Genomic DNA, 18,301 nt, shown 5'->3' on the forward strand with positions numbered 1-18,301 from the left:
GCTATTTTAGAGATATAACTAAAAATACTATTTGAAAATAAGTGACCTTCATCTGCACAGTGTCTAAAGTTATATGTTTAGCTAATGTTTTTTAAACTGGCACTGCTAAGGTTAGTACAAGCTAACATTACATTCTAGAAGGATACTATTATTTGATTGTACCACTTTAAATAATGAATGACAAAGCACAATAGGATAATAAAAGTAATAATGATAATTATCCCAGCCAGGACAGATTAGGCATTTTAGAACTTACTACTCAAAGAATTAAATTTAAGCATAAGAGAGAAATAAAATTATGTAATACACAGACCAGTCAAAAAACTAAAATAACGGTACTCTAATCCTTAACAACTTTGAAAGAATAAAATTACAGAGAATATATGTGCATTGCAGGAAGTACCATAAAGTGATGATGATGATAATACATGTGTGTGTGTGTGTGTTGGGAGAGAGAGTGTGTATGAGAGAGACAGTGGGTGTCGGGGAAGTGTGCAAGAGACTGTGTGTGTGTGAGAGAGAGGGAGTGTGTGTGTGTGTGTGTGTGAGAGAGAGAGAGAGAGCTGGGGAGCTGTGTGAGACAGCACGCTGTCCCTTTAAGCAGAGTGGCACTCAACAGTCTGAAGGCTTCTTCAGACAGCAGCAGTCACCAGCAGTTCTGTCCCCCAACCCCAGCTCAGCGGAGATGGGGGTACATGGGGGGGCAGAAAGAGGGGGACACCCTAACATCAGCACCCCGCTCCCCCACCATTTGCACAGCAAACAGGAGGCTCCAGGGAGCAGCTGGCCGGGGTGGCTCCAAGGCAGGGAGCAGGAGCAGCTGTAGAGCTGGGGGAAGCAGCTACTCCAGAGGCGCTCTGCTTCGAATGGCACTCCGGGCCTTTGCCTCATTCACCCGTACCAAAGGCCGGCCCTTAAACCCATTGGAGAGCTCACATTTCCCTGGGGTCCTAAATGATGAGGTGACCCTCTAATCCCATCCACATGCTATTCTCACTGTACTTTCCCCCAGTGGTACTATTTATACTCTCCATGGGGTACTCCAGGAAACTCTCCTGTTACCAGCCTTGCAGGCCCCTTCTATACCTCTTAGGCATCTACCAGGTCCCTATGGATAAACCACCTGCTCTGTACCAGTCTCCTCCCACCATACAGAGATCCACCCCTATTCTTTCCTAGGCTTTCTTGGCAGAGAGAACTCTGTGTTCTGAGGGGAGGGCTGCTTCTTATAGCCTGGGAACTCCTTCCCAGCATTCCTAGCTGTGCCTCTAACTCCTATCAGGCCTGCAAACAAGTCCCAGAATACCCATGTTCTGGACTGAACTATGACTCTGGCCATGTTGGACTTGTAGCCTATCTTTCAGAGCCAGTCACAGTCCCCATATTTATCTCTTAATAATTAAAATCAATTTTCTAGGCACATATACCCTCTTCTACCACAGTGGTACCAGAATGTCTTATGATAATACTTAATTTATCCTCATGAGACCTTTGTGAAGTAGAGATTATTATCCTAGTTTTTACAAACTGGAAACAGAGGCAAGAGAAATTATGGTGTGCCCTAGGTCAGATACAATGTTCTTCACAAAACTGGTAATTCAATATAATTGTAAATGGGGAATTGTCATTGATTGGGTTTGCTTTGATGGGGTCTGACAAGGATTGGTTCTTGGCCCTCCACTATTTAACATTTTTATCAATGACCTGGAATAAAACAAAAAATCATCACTGATGAAATTTGCAGGTGACACAAAAATTGGAGAAGTGGTAAATAAGGAAGAGGACAGGTCACTGACTGAGTGATCTGCATTGCTTGGTAAACTGGGTGCAAGGAAACAATATGCATTTTAGTAGAGCTAAATGTAAATGTATACATCTAAGAACAAAGATTGTAGGCCATACTTACAGGATGGGGGACTCTATCATAGGAAGCAATGATTCTGAAAAAGATTTGGGGGTTGTGGTGAACAATCAGTTGGACATGAGCTGTATGAGCTCCTAGTATGATGCTGTGGCCAAAAGAGCTAATGTGATCCTGAGATGCATAAACGGGAATCTTGAGTGGGAGTACAGAGTTTATTTTACTTCTATATTCAGCACTGGTACAACCATTGCTGGAATACTGTGTCCAGTTCTGGTGCCCACAATTCAAGAAAGATGTTGATAAATTTGAGAGGGTTCAGAGAAGGGCCACAAGAATGATTAAATATTAGAAAACATGCCTTATAGTGATATACTCAAAGAACTCAATCTATTTAGCATAACAGAGAGCAGATTAAAGGAGTTACTTGATTACAGTCTACAAGTATGTACATGGGGAACAAATATTTAATAATGGGTCTTCAAATTAGCAGAGAAAGCTATAAAATGATCCAATGACTGGAAATTGAACCTAGACAAACTCAAAGTGGAAATAAGGTGTACATTCTTAACCGAGAGAGTAATTAACCATTGGAACAGTTTACCAAGGCTCTTGGTGGATTCACCATCAATGACCATTTAAAAATCAAGATTGGATGTTTTTCTGAAAGATAAGATCTAGGAATTATTTTGGGGAAGTTTTATTTGTCCTACACAGGTTGTCAGATTAGATGATCACAATGGTCCCTTCTGACCTTCCAATCTATGAAAAACTCAGTCCCAGACCCATGCCTTAAGCACAAAACTATCCTTCCTCTCTACTCTAAGTGGTTGCATTGATCCATATGGTAGATGGCTCCTCTGACATAAAATATTGCCCAGAATGTTAGTTCAACAGGTCTCTAAAATAGCTTCACATTTTTAGGACTAGCTCACTTATCATTAGTGAACTAAGTGGCCATATAAATGTTTTAGACTATCTCAGATGTCTGATTACAACAGAATATAAATAATTCATTACAGAAAATTACCTTGGTGGCATTGATACGACAGGAACACAAATTGGATACAGCAATTGCAAAAGAGCAGTACAGTACATTAAACAAGGATTTTAGGGTTTTTTGCTGAAGTACCCTGGACTGAGCTTCTTGGGTAAAGTTTGCTAAGACTTCTTTTTTTGAAAAGATACCTGTCTAGTGAGAGTATTTGTTTTTGTTGTAAACTATGTAATATACAATTTCTAGTTTATAGAAATGTAACAATGAGAGAAATTCAAAGTCCTTCCATGTAAATGTGTGAGTGTGTATACTGGAAATATACTGGTAGTAGTATAGACAGTTCTATGCTACAGTACTGGAAGTATTATCCCTGTGATATGTGCACAGGAGGTACCTTTGAAGAGACCTGGGAGGCAAGCAGGTGACAGTATTTCCATTTTATAGATGAGGAAACTGAAGTACATAGAGATTTCAGTTTCTGCAACACTGGTGTTAGGAAGTTGGTGATAGTCAGGAACAGAACCCACCAACTCCTGCCTCCCACAATCATACTTTTAAATGAATCCTTTTGGTGTTATCTGTCTAACGAGGCCTTCCCAAAGTTAGGCCAAAAAAACCCCTTACACCACACTGCATTCTCTCTTTCCCCCCGCCTTCTTTAGCAGAAATCTGGGCTCTAAAATTATACGCAGCCAATACTTTCATTGAGCAAAATGACTCTATTGTTGAACAGTGTGTGCTAGAATACAACACAGTGCAGTGTATTATCTATAGATCATGTCTTTGAAATATTAAATTATATCACAATATTTTAATCCATTTCTCATTCTGAAAGTCCATTTTTATTGAATATGGAGTTGTATGTGAAAACCAATATGTAAAAGAAAAGCGTAAGGCACAAAGAGAAAATGGAGTGATGGGTGATACACTATAATGATTGAACTATGTAAAGTCAAAGTTTATCAGAAGAGCTTTAAAAAACTGAACTGGAAAAATACATCAAAATACACTGGTATGAGAGCATCTTTCCTTGTTTGTTATATTTTTGAATTGGGGTTTCTTTGTTATGCAGTGTGCTCCATTTCACCATCTTGGCTTGAATGCCCCAATTACCTGATCCCTCTTTCACAGCACCTGCAGTAGCCCAAGAGTTAATCTAGAGTAAGAAGAAGGGTTGGTTTGTTCATTTTCTATTAACTTGTTGTTTGAAGATTCCACTCATGAAGGATTTTTTGTTATTAACCTGTTCTCTCTCCCCCAGGCCCCAATCCTGGAAGACGCTAAACTGCCACAAATCCCCTGAAGTTAGTAGGAATTGAAGTTGATGAGTGCCTCTCAGGGGTCAAATATCTGGCACTATCAGGCCCCCAAAGTTTTCCCTCTCTGCTTTTATTGTGAGGTCATGTGTGTGTACAAGAGCGTATGTTGTTTTTCCGTATGTGTCTCTAGGTTTTTACACAGCATCTGGCACTGGGGTAGATGAGTGCTTTTTGGTAATTTGTTTTTGTAGTAGTGGAGACTGAGTCCATGTGTAAATGTGTAATCACCTTCCTCATACATTGTACAGTGAGCAATATTATTTCACAATGGCAATATATCAAATGTGTAGTAAATTGCACCCAGGCCTAAATCACTCTTTGAAGATGTCACTTAGCCAGACTTCTGACAGGGTGAATATCCAAGAGAATATACTCTACTACAGTCATGTTGCTTGCTATACAAGTTGGGATATACAAATGTTTAATTCATAAAGATAAGGAATGGGCCCTCACTTATTCCATTATGCTATGTAAAGATATTTTCACTTTTCTTTCTGAAGCTAATTGGCCATCAAAGTTTTCTAACACATTAATCTTTCTGATGGATATTAACATACAGGAATATCTTGTTTAGATTCAGTGTGCAAAAAAAAAATCAGTATTCATGGTGTTTTTTCTTGCTGTAGATTAAGGTGGTGTTAATACTTCAGCCATAACAGCTTTGTGTGCATATCCAATACTCATCACTATTTATCTATCGATATAATCTAGCTGTACAATGAAAGTGTCAACTGATTTTCCAGGTCATTGCTGCTCTTGGTAATTATCGGACAGTGGCATTCTCCTTTCACCTTATTGTGGTCACTTCCATGGGGAGGACCCAGAGCAATTTGCTTCTGGACTTGCCTTAGGCTTCATTTCTGAATTCAGTTTAGATGGCTACAGGCCCACAGCTGATAGCCAGAACGATACATTCATAAATTATTAATTTTAATTCTTTCAAGGTTCTTTTGATAAGTTACTTCCTAAAAATAACAGCTAAAGTTTAAAATTAATAGATTTTATCTAGTATGCATATTATTATTTTTGAAGCCTGTTAGAGAAGAAAAATTATGCAAATTGGTGTCACGCTAGGCTACTGGGCACATGCTGGTAATGCATAACAACTAGCTTACTGATGAAAATACTTCATCTTGAGCAAGACCTATTGTCAGCACTCAGGATTATAGTATGTATCATGGTTAACAGTTTCTTATTATTTTTCTTGTGGATAAAGAATAATGTCCAATTTTATTAAAAATCCTCATTAATATAAAACTGCCTTAAAAGTAATATTCAAACACTCCGATGATGAAATATGATTGATTACATTATAAAATGAAGCTGTATTGCAAAACGATAGGAAAAAATCCCTTCGAAAAATTAAACAGTTGCTGTTCACTCCCTGTGAATGGCTAAGTGGCTTTAATTCTACAGCTCATACATGTAAAAGACTCAATAAATAGATCAGGCTCAGGACCAATTAGTGTCACATTAATCTTTAGTAATAATGAAGTGAAGCTGCTGGGGATTGAACCGATTTATCTGTACCCTCCATGACAAGCATCTTAAGCTAATGCATGCTGTATTGTCTAGTACAGGACACTGGAACAAAATGCAGAATGTGCAGCACTGGCAGATGTGAAGAACTATTTCTTAGTCCTGAAGAAATCTGATATTTCTTAGTGGGAGAAAAATCCAATATAAGATAAACTGGTTTCAGAAAATAGGTCACTAATGTAAGTTTGCAGTTATTTTCTTTCCAGCTTTCTCCTGCACCTGCCTTAGATTTCTTTTCTCCATCTGTGCACACAGCATCTCAAGCTTTGTAAGTAGAATGTGGTGAAAGGCTGTTTCTGGTCTAAGAGTCACTGTTCTGTTCATAGCCCTTCGTCCCTACATTCACACCACAAGCACATGCATTTTTGTTGGTGCTGTTAAATTGCTGTCAAAGGAGGTGTAGAAAACCTTTTCGGGTATTGATTTTCGCACACAGGGAGCATAGTTTGTAGTCTCTTGATTTGTCACCTGCAGTTTATAACTGAATGGGCTCATGGGATTATAAACTTCATTTTAGCACTGAACTCCCAGCTTGAGGCAAAATTGAAATGTATTAGCTATTAGAGATTTGCAGTTGTTTTAATGTATTTCACTTACAGGAATTTTAGTTAGATGGCTAAGATGAATAATAATTTTGCAGGGGCGATGCCATTGATTAGGAATTTTTTTAAAAAAATTGTTAATTTTAACTGACTGACAACTGGATCTTATCTTGGAAAATCTCATCTGCTTAATATTATTTTGTTACGTTAACTATTTTTAATATTTTTTAAATTTTTATATTAATCATTTAAATGTAACTGATCAGATAAATCATTTTATTACTTTTATTCAATATTGGATATGTTGAATGATCAAAACTATAGATGTAGCACTGTTAATTTTACTGTAAAATGAACTGCACTATTGTCATTCATTAGCTGTTAAGGGCTTTATCCTGAGTGGTACTGAGCACTGAAAATTCCCATAGATTTCAGTGCAGGTGCTCATTACCATTGAGGATTGGACCTCCCAAGACAATGTAAGTGTACCTGTTTTTACCTTGTTAGTTATTCCTTTTTTTTGTTGCATTTATTCATTAATTCGAGCCATAGCAAAACGTTAATATTTGCACCATTGACACAGATTTCTCTGCTAACTCTGAGCAAAATTATACATATTCATGAATTTACTCCAAGCAGAAATTTGCAATTTTTGCCCAGAAATTTTGACAATTTAGTTTTTCATTGCAAAATAACAGTTTTCTACCTACAAAATATACCTTCTTTGTGACAAAAAATAATGAAAAATTGAAGATCAAACTGACATGTTTCCCTTTTTTTTTTTTTTGCGCAAATTTGTGAGAAATGCAATTAGGCTTCAGTTTTGGAAGTTGTGAAAACTATTTATTTTTGTACCGCTTTGTTTAGTCAAACTGTTTCTAGCCTGCCATCGTTAATCCAGCACCATTATATTTATGCTGAGCCTTCCTGAAAACTCTTTTAAGTTTCATGGGAGAACATGTACTTTGTAAATGTACTTTGGGTTTCTTTCTGTCTGTCTGTCTGGCTTTCTTAAATAATTGCTTAAGCATCTTTCTGAGACCAGATGCATCACTGTCTTGTAGATATTTCATTGAGAAATGCCATTCTCTGATGGACCAAAATCTATTCTATTAAACCCATGAAATTTTCACTTCCATGGAAGTGAACGGAACTGAATGGTTATAACTGAGGGTTGAATTTGTTCCATAGGATCATATGCTGCCATTGACATCACTGGAAGTTTCTTGCATGGGTAATATATGGCTCTGAAGAGTACAGTTTTCTCCTGAGGTATGAATGATCATATTAATGTGCACCAAGATGAGATCAGATACCTTGATAGTTATTTTTTAAAAATGAAAACAGTGTGAAAATCTACTTTAGCATTATTTTGCCTTTTAACTCAGAATTGTGTAGTTTAATGAGCTATATAGTTCAAACAAGTAATAGGACCATTCAGGAACATATGGCCATTAAAAACTAGAGGTGAGCCAGGGCCAGGGCTCATATCTATCTTTAATCCCTTCCTGCTGTACCAAACCCTAATAGTCATTCCCTCTATTCCTAAATATGCAACCAGTCTGAGAGGAGTTGTGAACACAAGTTGCGAGGCCTCATTCTGGGAACCCAGAGCAGCCCTCTCTAGGGTTAATATTGCATCTTTTTCTAGTCCCACAAGACAATAAAAATGATTCAACTAAGGAGCAAGTTGGGATGATTCATAGATTTCAAGGCCAGATGGGACCATTGATTATGATGATTGTAGGCTGCAGAAGCAGGGGTCCCATTGAGGGCTAATGTCCAAAAACGACACTGGAGGCAGAAGAAGTCTGGAAGTGAATGCCCAGGAAGCAGCAGAGGGCTGATTTTGCTGGGAGCTGTGGTGCTGAAGGGCCCAGGCTGACAGTCATGCAGCCATGGAGCAGAGCCAAAATAAAGGTGGCCATAGAGAGCTTGATAGGTGACTGGTGAGCAATGGGGGTGAGCCAAAGGAAAGAGGTAGTCCAGGAGGAGTAGAGAAGTTGAGGGGAGGGGTTCTTAGTGTCCCAGCTCTAGAGTGGATAGTGCTTCCTGGGCTTACGCAACACCCCTAGTAGGCCTGAAGGGATCCTGCAGTTGGAGGATACAATTTAGGTAAACACAAATAAATGATCTTTTCTGTGACCTATTTGTGTGAGTAATAAGCAGGCCAGACAATAGTGTTGCAATCCAATACCACCAATTACAATACTGTACTTAGCGGGGCTGCTTAGTATTGGAATACACCAAACCCAGTAGTGTGCCATTTGTACCATGACTTGGAGGCGAGCATTGTATGCTCTTCAGCAGCTATGCCTTGTAGGCACCAGCCCTGGTGGGTCCCAGTAACCACTCAGACACAGGGCTAAGGGAAAGGATATTTTAATAGGGCTGGCAGGAAAAGGAAAGGTTGCAAATACCCTAAGTACAGGATCTTAAACAGTTACAGTTCAAACTGAGCAATAACGGTTCTTGTTTGGGCCCCAGGGCAGTCCAGTTGAGAGTCAGGGCTCTTCAGATCTAGTACTTGGGGTTGCCCTCCCCAATTCAGTCTCTACTCAAGCAGTTAGGAGCTTGTGGGTTTCCAGGCCAGGCTCAGTTAGTGTCTCTTACTGGGACCCCTCTTGCACTGGCCTCCTGCCCACGGATGGCTGCTCCTCCATAAGTCCCTCACAAACCATCGTCTGTTCTGCACGTTGCTCTGCATATGGTTCCTGGGGATTCCTCTCTGTCTCCAGTTTCTCTGCATCTCCTGGCTTGCCATGCAGGAGCTGCTTCCCAATAAAGCCTGGGGGCCATTTCCTGGTTCAGGATTCGCCATACCAGGCCAGGAGGAAAGTGATGTGCAGTGGGGAGAAGGCTGATGGGAGCTGTAGTCCCCTGTGTTGCAGATCCATTGTGCTACACTGTGAGACAGTGTGAATGACACAGCTTCAGGCTTCTCTCATGCGTAAAGTGGCAAAATGAAGGCTAACTTTCAAGAATTGGTAACTAATGCAACAAACAGTGCTGGTAACAAGTGCAACAAAAACATTTCATTGGGCTCAGGTCTGGGCTGGACACACGGACCATTTTCCAGGGTATTTATGAAAAGATTTCTCGTGTGTACTCACGCTTGTACAAGAGTTTTGTTCCGACAATATGGAACCTCCTTTTCTGAAGTTACATTCTTACTGATTCTGTTCTTTCAGAACTATTAGGATTTTGTAAGGCTTTTACTGTCAGGTTAAGGTGTTCGAAAAATTTAAGAGCCACCATAATTATGTTGTAAATGCCCTCTTTGTTTCTGACGAAGCCAATAACAATAAAGTGCAAGTAATGGATAAAGTGCATTGGGAAGGCAGTTTCTTGCAGCTCTTACCAGCAAGTCAATTAAAGAGCATCCTCGATGGGATCCAAATTGGGTGTGGTCCAAATCCAGTTGGCTATATGAATAGAGGCTATGATGTGGAACCTTATGTGTTAAAGTATGGAGCAAGGGAAATGGGAAAATCCATCATCCTTAGAGCTTTGACAGGAATATACTGGACCCCCTGAGAAAGCAGAAACAATCAGTGCTTGTAAAATTGTATCTTTAGCAGACAGTTAAAGCAGATTATCAAAAATTTAGGGATAAGCCACATGGGACCTGCCAAACTTCTGCAAAATGTTGGCGACAGTGCGGCATTTCCGAAGTCTTTTATTTTGAGAGGAACATTTCACCATAGTATTTAGGGGACTTAGCCTATTGCTTTGTTGCACTACAGGCATTTTTAACAAATCATATTTTGCTTTTTTTGGTCAGTGCCTATGTGGCACATAACTGGAGACAATAAACGTGGCTGTTATGTGCCACAGAGTTTAAGGCCAGAAGGGACCACAGGATCATCTGTCTGACCACCAGCACCCACACACTAAACCCAACAACTGAAATTAGACCAAAGTATCACAGCTCACAGAAGACTAGACTATTCTGTGCCAGAGGCAGAGATTAGGAGGGACTGAGGTGCACCAGTGCCTGAGGTCTTGCAATGGCAGGGAAATTATTAAGTGAGATATACCTGGATAATCAGGGCAAGTGACCTGTACCTACATGCTGCAGAGGAAGGCAAAATTCCCCAAGGTCTCTGCCAATCTGACCTGGTGGGAAAGTCCTTCCCAACCCCACATATGGCGATCAGTTAGACCCTGAACATCTGAGCAAGAACCAGACAGCCAAGCACCTGAGAGGGAGAGAGAGAGAGAGAGAATGCTCGGTGCCACCTCCGAGTCCTGGCCCTCCTAGTCCAGTGCTCCATCTCCAGCTGTGGCCATCCCTCATGCTTCTGAGGAAGGAGTTAAAAATATAGGTATATTTCCACTGCAGTAAAGAAATGTTAGTCAGTTGCCAGCTGTATTCTCCTAATTCATGCAGTTGGCTGACACAAATCTTCTTTAAATACTCAACAGCACATACACACACACTTTCTCTTTCTTTTCCCTGCAGTACTCTATATTTTACCACCGATCTGTATATTTTTCATACACCTGAAGAAAATTTTGATGGCAAAAAATATCCATGATAGCAGAAAGAAAAGGAGTACTTGTGGCACCTTAGAGACTAACCAATTTATTTGAGCATAAGCTTTCGTGAGCTACAGCTCACTTCATCGAAAGCTTATATGCAAATAAATTGGTTAGTCTCTCAGGTGCCACAAGTACTCCTTTTCTTTTTGCGAATACAGACTAACACGGCTGTTACTCTGAAACCTGTCATGATAGAAGATTATTTTGTGGGTCTGTTTTAAGTGCAACAGTCAGATTCTGAAGTGGAAACCACTAAAACAGAGCTACAGATTAACCAAATAATTTTCTTACCTTATTTCAGTTCTCAGTAGCTGAATGAGTTGGCTGGCATTTGGATTTCATTGACATTATGTCTGTTGCTATTTGGTGAACAATTATTGTTTCATTCAGGAATGAGGCTCACTTTCACTCTGTCATTGCTACAAGTACCTCTTGGTTTTGGTTTTAAATAGTGTAAATTTCAATGCATGTCCAAGCTTGTGAGCACAGTTTCTTGGGTAAATCCTTTAAGTAATTTGGACTTTCTTTTGCTATTCCTTTAAATAAATGTTTATAATAGTAGGGCTGTCGATTAATCACAGTTAAATCATGCAATTAACTCAAAAAAATTAATCGCGATTAATCGCAGTTTTAATCACACTGTTAAACAATAGTATACCAATTGAAATGTATTAACTATTTTGAATGTTTTTCTACATTTTCATATATATTATATCCTGTGTTGTAATTGAAATCAAAGTGTATGTTATTTTTGATTACAAATCTCTGCACTGTAAAAATGAGAAACAACAGAAATGGTATTTTTCAATTCACCTCATACAAGTACTGTAGTACAATCTCTTTGTCATGAAAGTGCAACTTACAAATGTAGATTTTTTTTGGTTACATAACTGCACTCAAAACCAAAACAATGTACAACTTCAGAGCCTAAAAGTCCACTCAGTCCAACTTCTTGTTCAGCCAATCGCTAAGACAAACAAGTTTGCTTACATTTACAGGCGATAACGCTGCCCTCTTCTTATTTACATCACTAGAAAGTGAGAACAGGAATTTGCATGGCTTTTTTGTAGCCAGCATTGCAAGGTATTTATGTGCCAGATATGCTAAACGTTCATAAACCCCTTCATGCTTCATGCATACCCCTTCATTCCAGAGGACATGCTTCTATGCTGATGATGCTCATTTAAAAAAAAATGCATTAATTACATTTTTGACTGAACTCCGGGGGAGGGGGGGATTGCATGTCTCCTGCTCTGTTTTACCCGCATTCTGCCATATATTTCATGTTAAAGCAGTCTCAGATGATGACCCAGCACATGTTCATTTTAAGAACACTTTCACTGCAGATTTGACAAAACGCAAAGAAGGTACCAATGTGAGATTTCTAAAGATAGCTACAGCACTCGACCCAAGGTTTAAGAATCTGAAGAGCATGCTTTCAGAATTCTTAAAAGAGCAACACTCCGATATGGAAACTACAGAGCCCGAACCACCAAAAAAAGAAAATTAACCTTCTGCTGGTGGCATCTGACTCATAATGAAAATGAACATGCGTCGGTCCGCACAGCTTTGGATTGTTATCAAGTAGAACCCATCATCAGCATGGACGCATGTCCCCTGGAATGGTGATTGAAGCATGAAGGGACATATGAATCTTTAGCACATCTAGCAGGAAAATATCTTGCAATGCCGGCTACAACAGTGCCATGAGAACGCCTGTTCTCACTTCCAGGTGACATTGTAAACAAGAAGTGGGCAGCATTATCTCCTGCAAACGTAAACAAACTTGTTGTCTGAGCGACTGGCTGAACAAGAAGTAGGACTGAGTGGACTTTGTTTTATTTTTGAATGCAGTTTTTTTGTACATAAAATTTCATAATCAAGAGATTGCACTATAGTACTTGTATTAGGTGAATTGAAAAATACTATTTCTTTTGTTTTTTTACAGTGCATATACTTGTAATCAAAAATAAATATAAAGTGAGCACCGTACACTTTGTATTCGGTGTTGTAATTGAAATCAATATATTTGAAAATGTAGAAAACATCAAAAATATTTAAATAAACTGTATTCTATTATTGTTTAACAGTGCAATTAATCATTAATTTTTTTAATTGCACGATTAATCTTGATTAATTTTTTCTATCGCTTGACAGCCCTATCTAATAGTATTGGCTTGAATGAAGCACCACGAGGGAGAAGAATATGTAATTTTCCACATATTTCTCTGTCAGTGCATCTGAGTCCAGATATTCATCAGTTCTGCTTAGCTGGTCCTGGGGATTTATCTTTACTACAAACCAAAATGGTGCCAAATGTATGCTAACTTTGTGATGTGGACTAAATCTACAGTAAATATTAGGAGAAAGCCTTCCAAATAATTCACTTATGACCTAGTTTAGGACTGAAACCTGGGCCCTGCAGGTGGGTGGTAGAGATGGGCTCGAGCGATGGAATTCAGAACTGGATTTTCCCCAGAATTCAGTTCGATCCAGAGCTTGGTTTTGATTCAGCCCAATTCAAATATAGGGGCCAGCCGTGAAGTTTGGAGATAGATTAAATTTTCCCAAGGTTTGGCATTGTTCAGGTCCAAGGTTTTGGTCTGGGCTCAGTCACAGCGTTGTTATGTCTCACAGTTTTATCATGGGTCTTGCTGCTTTGGTCTTTCTTAGCTGCACATAATGACTTGAGGAGCTGCACTTATCATGGGATTTTCTGGCCCTTAACAGAACTGAGCAGGAGGCATAGAGATCAGGTTCAGAAAAGATTGAAAGAAGGAAGCTACTGTTCATGGTCTTTCTCTTGGTACTGTAATCTGCAAACAGCTCATCTTGACCACCCGGAAGTGTGCCTGTTACTGGATTTACCTCTTGAAGGTGACAATGTCCTCTTCATAAGTAAGAAGGGTACAGAGGGAAGAGAAATGGCAAAGGACCCCATGGGCTAATGGACAGAGGGCTGGAAACTACGTGTACCTTGTTCATTTAGTAGTTTCTGTTACTCAAGTGATATTTGTCCTGTAAACTGCAATTAAGACTAATTATTTTTTTTTATCATCCCTTGTCCCGCTCAGTCTGTCTTGCTAGTACCTCACTCCACTGGTTCATAATGCTGTTTGGAAGTGGACCTGCCCTATTTATTTTCTCCTCTTGCCTAATTTTCCTACACCTCAATGTGAGTTTCACAGAGGTCAGGGCCTTTTTTCTCCGGCTCCCTTTTTGACTGATCCTCAGCCTCAGGAGAAATCTCTGCACAAAACTCTGTGATCTCCTTGTCAATGGCAAAATGAGAATAGTTACAGATTAGTGCTTTCATGAGTTCTTTTGAACATTTAATTTCCAGATATTGACATTTTCTTTGTTTTGCCCCATTCAGGAAGAGAGGCCAGAAGGAGTCAGACTAGTAGAAGGAGCTTTTCTGACTATTGATTTTCCTGTGCCTTTCAAGGGTTCATTAGTTCCACTAACAACAACTGCTTGTTTAGTGGCTGGCTGGGTAAGAACATCAGGAAGAGACAGAATGCCAGCTGATGTAGCACTAGCTGAGTGTGTTGACTTTTCCTGACTAGGCCTGAGTGGGGCCTTAATGCTGGGGCCCATTCAGTTACAACAAAAATGTGAATAGTTGATTTTGAATATGGTATTTTTGATGGTTCTACTGTTTAAATGGGCGCTACAAGGTTATGCAGCCAACTACTTCACAAGAGCAGATTTAACCTACTCTAGTACAAGTGGTGAGAGAAGCAGAGCCACAATGCTATGCAAACACTAACAACGTGCAGAATTGTGCATATGGAACAATAACAATATTTTCTATTTCATTGTGTAAGTATATGTACTGGAATTGCTGTTGTGCCCACTACCAGCTATAGTGGAGTCCAAAAATATTTAGTACTGTACATCATGACTTTCATAAGCACTAGGCTGGAGCTGAACCTTGTACTAGTTTCAGGGCTATGGCAAACCTGTCCAGATGGCTCATTTTACACGGGATGAGATAATGACCGTCTATTGGAAAGCAATGGGCGAGCCTCTGTTGCTATTTGCCATATTTGCAACTTCAGTGAGGCAACAGTAAAAATAACACAATCAAGCAATTGTTGACTCTGTTATCCTTGTTTGTTGGTCTCTCATATCATGTCCTCTCACCTGCTGTATGAGGCATGGAAATCTATGACACACTAAACAGGACAAGGAGAGAGCCATATTCTGCTTTGAAAACAGGAACAGTTTGAAAAATCCAAGTATAATTTCTTTTTTAAATTTTTTACACCTCAGTATCAGATTTGTGAATAATGATACTACAATGATGAGATACACAACTGATTTTTGAGTTGTCATGCTTGATATTTCAGATAGCTACTTTTTGTACATTTGGAATTTAGATGCTATTGAACACTGGATTATTCGGATACTCTTTTTGATTCTGATTTTTTTTTGGCTGAATATCATCTGTTACATTAATACATGCAAAGATTTGAATTTTCTACTTTATTTGGAATATGCTTTTTGTATAGTTTTCTGTATTTTATAGTGCATTTTTAGAGAATGAAAGATGCTGGTTTGCAAAAAGATCCACTAATTTGGGAGCACTGTTCTGGGGGAAAAACAAGTTGCCCATTGCCTTTACGTTTTTGGAGATGCGTCAGATTTATCCTATCTTTTTTCAAAAGAGGAGATAAAGTAGGTAACAATAAGTGTATATTTGCTTCCCCAATTATGCAGCATTAAGGGATAACATAACTTTCCTCAAAATCCTTTTTGAAAACTGTGGTTAACAGTGAGCATTGAGTTACAGATTGTCCTGATATTGCCAATGCCATGTCCCCTTTACATCCTCCTATCTTTTTTTTGTAATGAGTTCAACTTCTGCTATCTTTATTTCAGAAATACTGTTACGTGATGATACTACACAATGAAGGATAGTTTTCTGTAAGTGCAGTTAACAAATGTCTATTCTTGTATTTGAAGGTTTTCTAGCTGTCATACCAGATCTGACTGAATTTATATTGAGAGAGAGAGAGAGCGAGAGAGACAAGGTAGGTGAGGTTGGTGGAATCTTTCAGGCTTCACTGAACTCTTCCTCAGGTCTGGATAAAGTAACCAGACAGTCTGCACTAAATACAAGGTGGGACAGATGATTAAGCAGAAGGGTTCCACACATGCTGTAGGTGGGTCACTAAAATGAAGTGGGAATTAGTGGTTAGCAGGCAGTAGGGTATGTTGCAAATTGTTGTAATGAGTCATAAACCAGTGTCTCTGTTTAAGTCCATGGCTTTTGGAGCCTAGCAGAGTTATGAATTTAAGTCCCCAGGCTTGTCTTTTGAAGGTTTTGTGCAAGTTTCCTTTGAGGACGAGGACTGAGAGGTGAGATATTGAGTGATCACTTTGTGAAAAGTGTTTATCCATGAGTGATATGTTTTTGTCTTTTCATTTTTCTGTGTGAATTCATTTGAGAGCCAGAAAGGACCATTGTAACCATCTATTCTGACCTCCTGTATAACACTGGCCATAGAAATTCCCTAAAATAATTCTTAAAACTTTTTTTTTAGAAAAACAAGTTTAATTTCTTGCTGGAGAGTGTGTCTATTTGAAATAAAGGGAATACTCTCCAGAGATGGCCAAGGAGACGTTGCACTCTGTGGATAGTTTGTTGTATAATCCCGGCTATTCACTTTGGCAGATGGATTTTTACTAGGCTTATTTTAATTTTAGGTTATCATTTCCTCTTTTAAAAAAAACCACCAGGCCTGCAGCCCAGTTTGATCTTAGTGTAAGTGGGTGTAAGTCCACTAAAATCCATTGAGTTGCACCTGCTTTGCATTTGATAACTTCTGACTTTGTGAATAAGGTTAGGTGCAGTACTATGCGCGGGCTGATGCCATCTGGTCATTTCTGAAATACCCCTAGTGCACAGACACAAATAGCGCTGCTGCTCCACTCCCAGTAGTGTTAATTGCCAAATCTTTATTTTTCTACATCTGGTGTAGACTGCTTTTTGCTTGCCAATTGGGGGCTGTACGCTAGAACAGACTTAACTACTGACAAGTGTCCCCCATCTGGTGGATGAACTCCCAGAATCGTTATGGTCTGTAGGCAACTGAAACACCCTCTGGTGAGGTCAGTGGAAGTACTACTACTGAGCTTACCAGAGCTTTAAGCCGCTCTTTGTATTCCATATGAGGGAGATTTTGGGAGAACAGAAGGGGGAAAAGAGGTCATCAAATTCAGCCTCCTGCACAACTTAAAGACATTGTAACTTAGCATTTGGCTGTTAGGTTTTGTAGGTTTTTCTATTATAAACATTACTATTCAACATTTATTTTGTGCTAGCACCTAAAGCCCTCAACCAGGCTGGGGACTCATTGTGTTTGTCACTGTATAAATATATAGTAAATGACAGTCCCTGCCCGAAAGCACTTATCTTCATAAAACTTAGTCATATGGAAAAAGACAAACAAAAGTTCATTGTAATAAAAATAGACCAAAAGGTACATGATTTTGTATATTCTTGTTTTTATTTTAACTGCTACAGTAATGAAGAACATTTCCGATATTGTCCTTGTCTTTTTAAGATAAAATATTTACAAATTCATGTTCATCACTGTGTTGTACACAATGGCCACTGAATTTCTGTTGACAGAGACGCCCTTTCTATCCTGATCAGATAACAAAATCATACAGACTTAACAAAAAAAGTACATTCAAGAGCTCCCACTTCATTTCATGGACCTTTGTCAGCAATAAGTATCTCCAGTCAGCCCTATGGTTCTTTCAAAGTAAAGAATCCTCTTGCTAGTTTGTTGTGACTGGGGATGAAAATATTATGTAGGTAACTGTAGATGACAGGGAAGGGCAAATAAGTCAATGAACATTGTATTTCAGGTAGATTGTGCAGCTTGTTTTGCAGGTCAGTCATGTTTGGGTTTATTTGGAATTGGGGTCTAGTTTTAGCCTGAGCACCGCCACTCCGTACCCTTAGATGGGTGCACCCCGCTTTTTTTTTCACAAAACTTGGCATTTGTCCCATTTCCTGATGATCAGTTGGCAAGAGCAAATGGGACAAATGCCCAGCAAGTTGGGATGTCAGGGACAGGTCTTAAAAAGGGGACTGTCCCAGCCAAAATGAGATGTATGGTCACCCTATGTCCTGAACAAATGAGCCAGTAACCAAACTCAAAGCCCCCTTCCTTAAACCTTCAAGCTAATGTAGACTTCCCAACATGACCTGTTTCTCTATTTGTGTCCTTTAGACTTTGGAGAAAGGACTTGTTCCTTGAACAGTGTCAAGCACATTGCTGAGGCTTCAGAAATGTTAACATAGACTTTTAAGCCTGATGTAAAGAACCAAAGTATTGTAAAGAATAAGGTTGGGTTTAAGGAGTACAATGTCCATACAATTAAAAAAAGTGCATAAACTAAACATGAATTTTAACTTTGTGCTTATAAAACCCAACACACATTTCCAAGCTCACTCTCCCCCTTTATTGAAGACCAG

The 18,301-nt window shown here is 39.2% G+C and overlaps 1 protein-coding gene across 1 annotated transcript in view; it reads left to right on the forward strand.

The window, feature by feature from the left end:
- Nucleotides 1-18,301, forward strand: part of MYO3B (myosin IIIB) — a 340,336-nt gene that overhangs the window by 21,163 nt on the left and 300,872 nt on the right. Inside the window, exon 4 of the mRNA XM_074967534.1 lies at nucleotides 15,775-15,842. The gene's annotated coding sequence lies outside the window, so the exon portion shown is untranslated. The remainder of the gene's footprint in view (nucleotides 1-15,774; nucleotides 15,843-18,301) is intronic.

This window comes from Natator depressus, chromosome 11 (assembly GCF_965152275.1).
Source record: "Natator depressus isolate rNatDep1 chromosome 11, rNatDep2.hap1, whole genome shotgun sequence".
In the NCBI taxonomy this organism is placed as follows: domain Eukaryota; kingdom Metazoa; phylum Chordata; order Testudines; family Cheloniidae; genus Natator; species Natator depressus.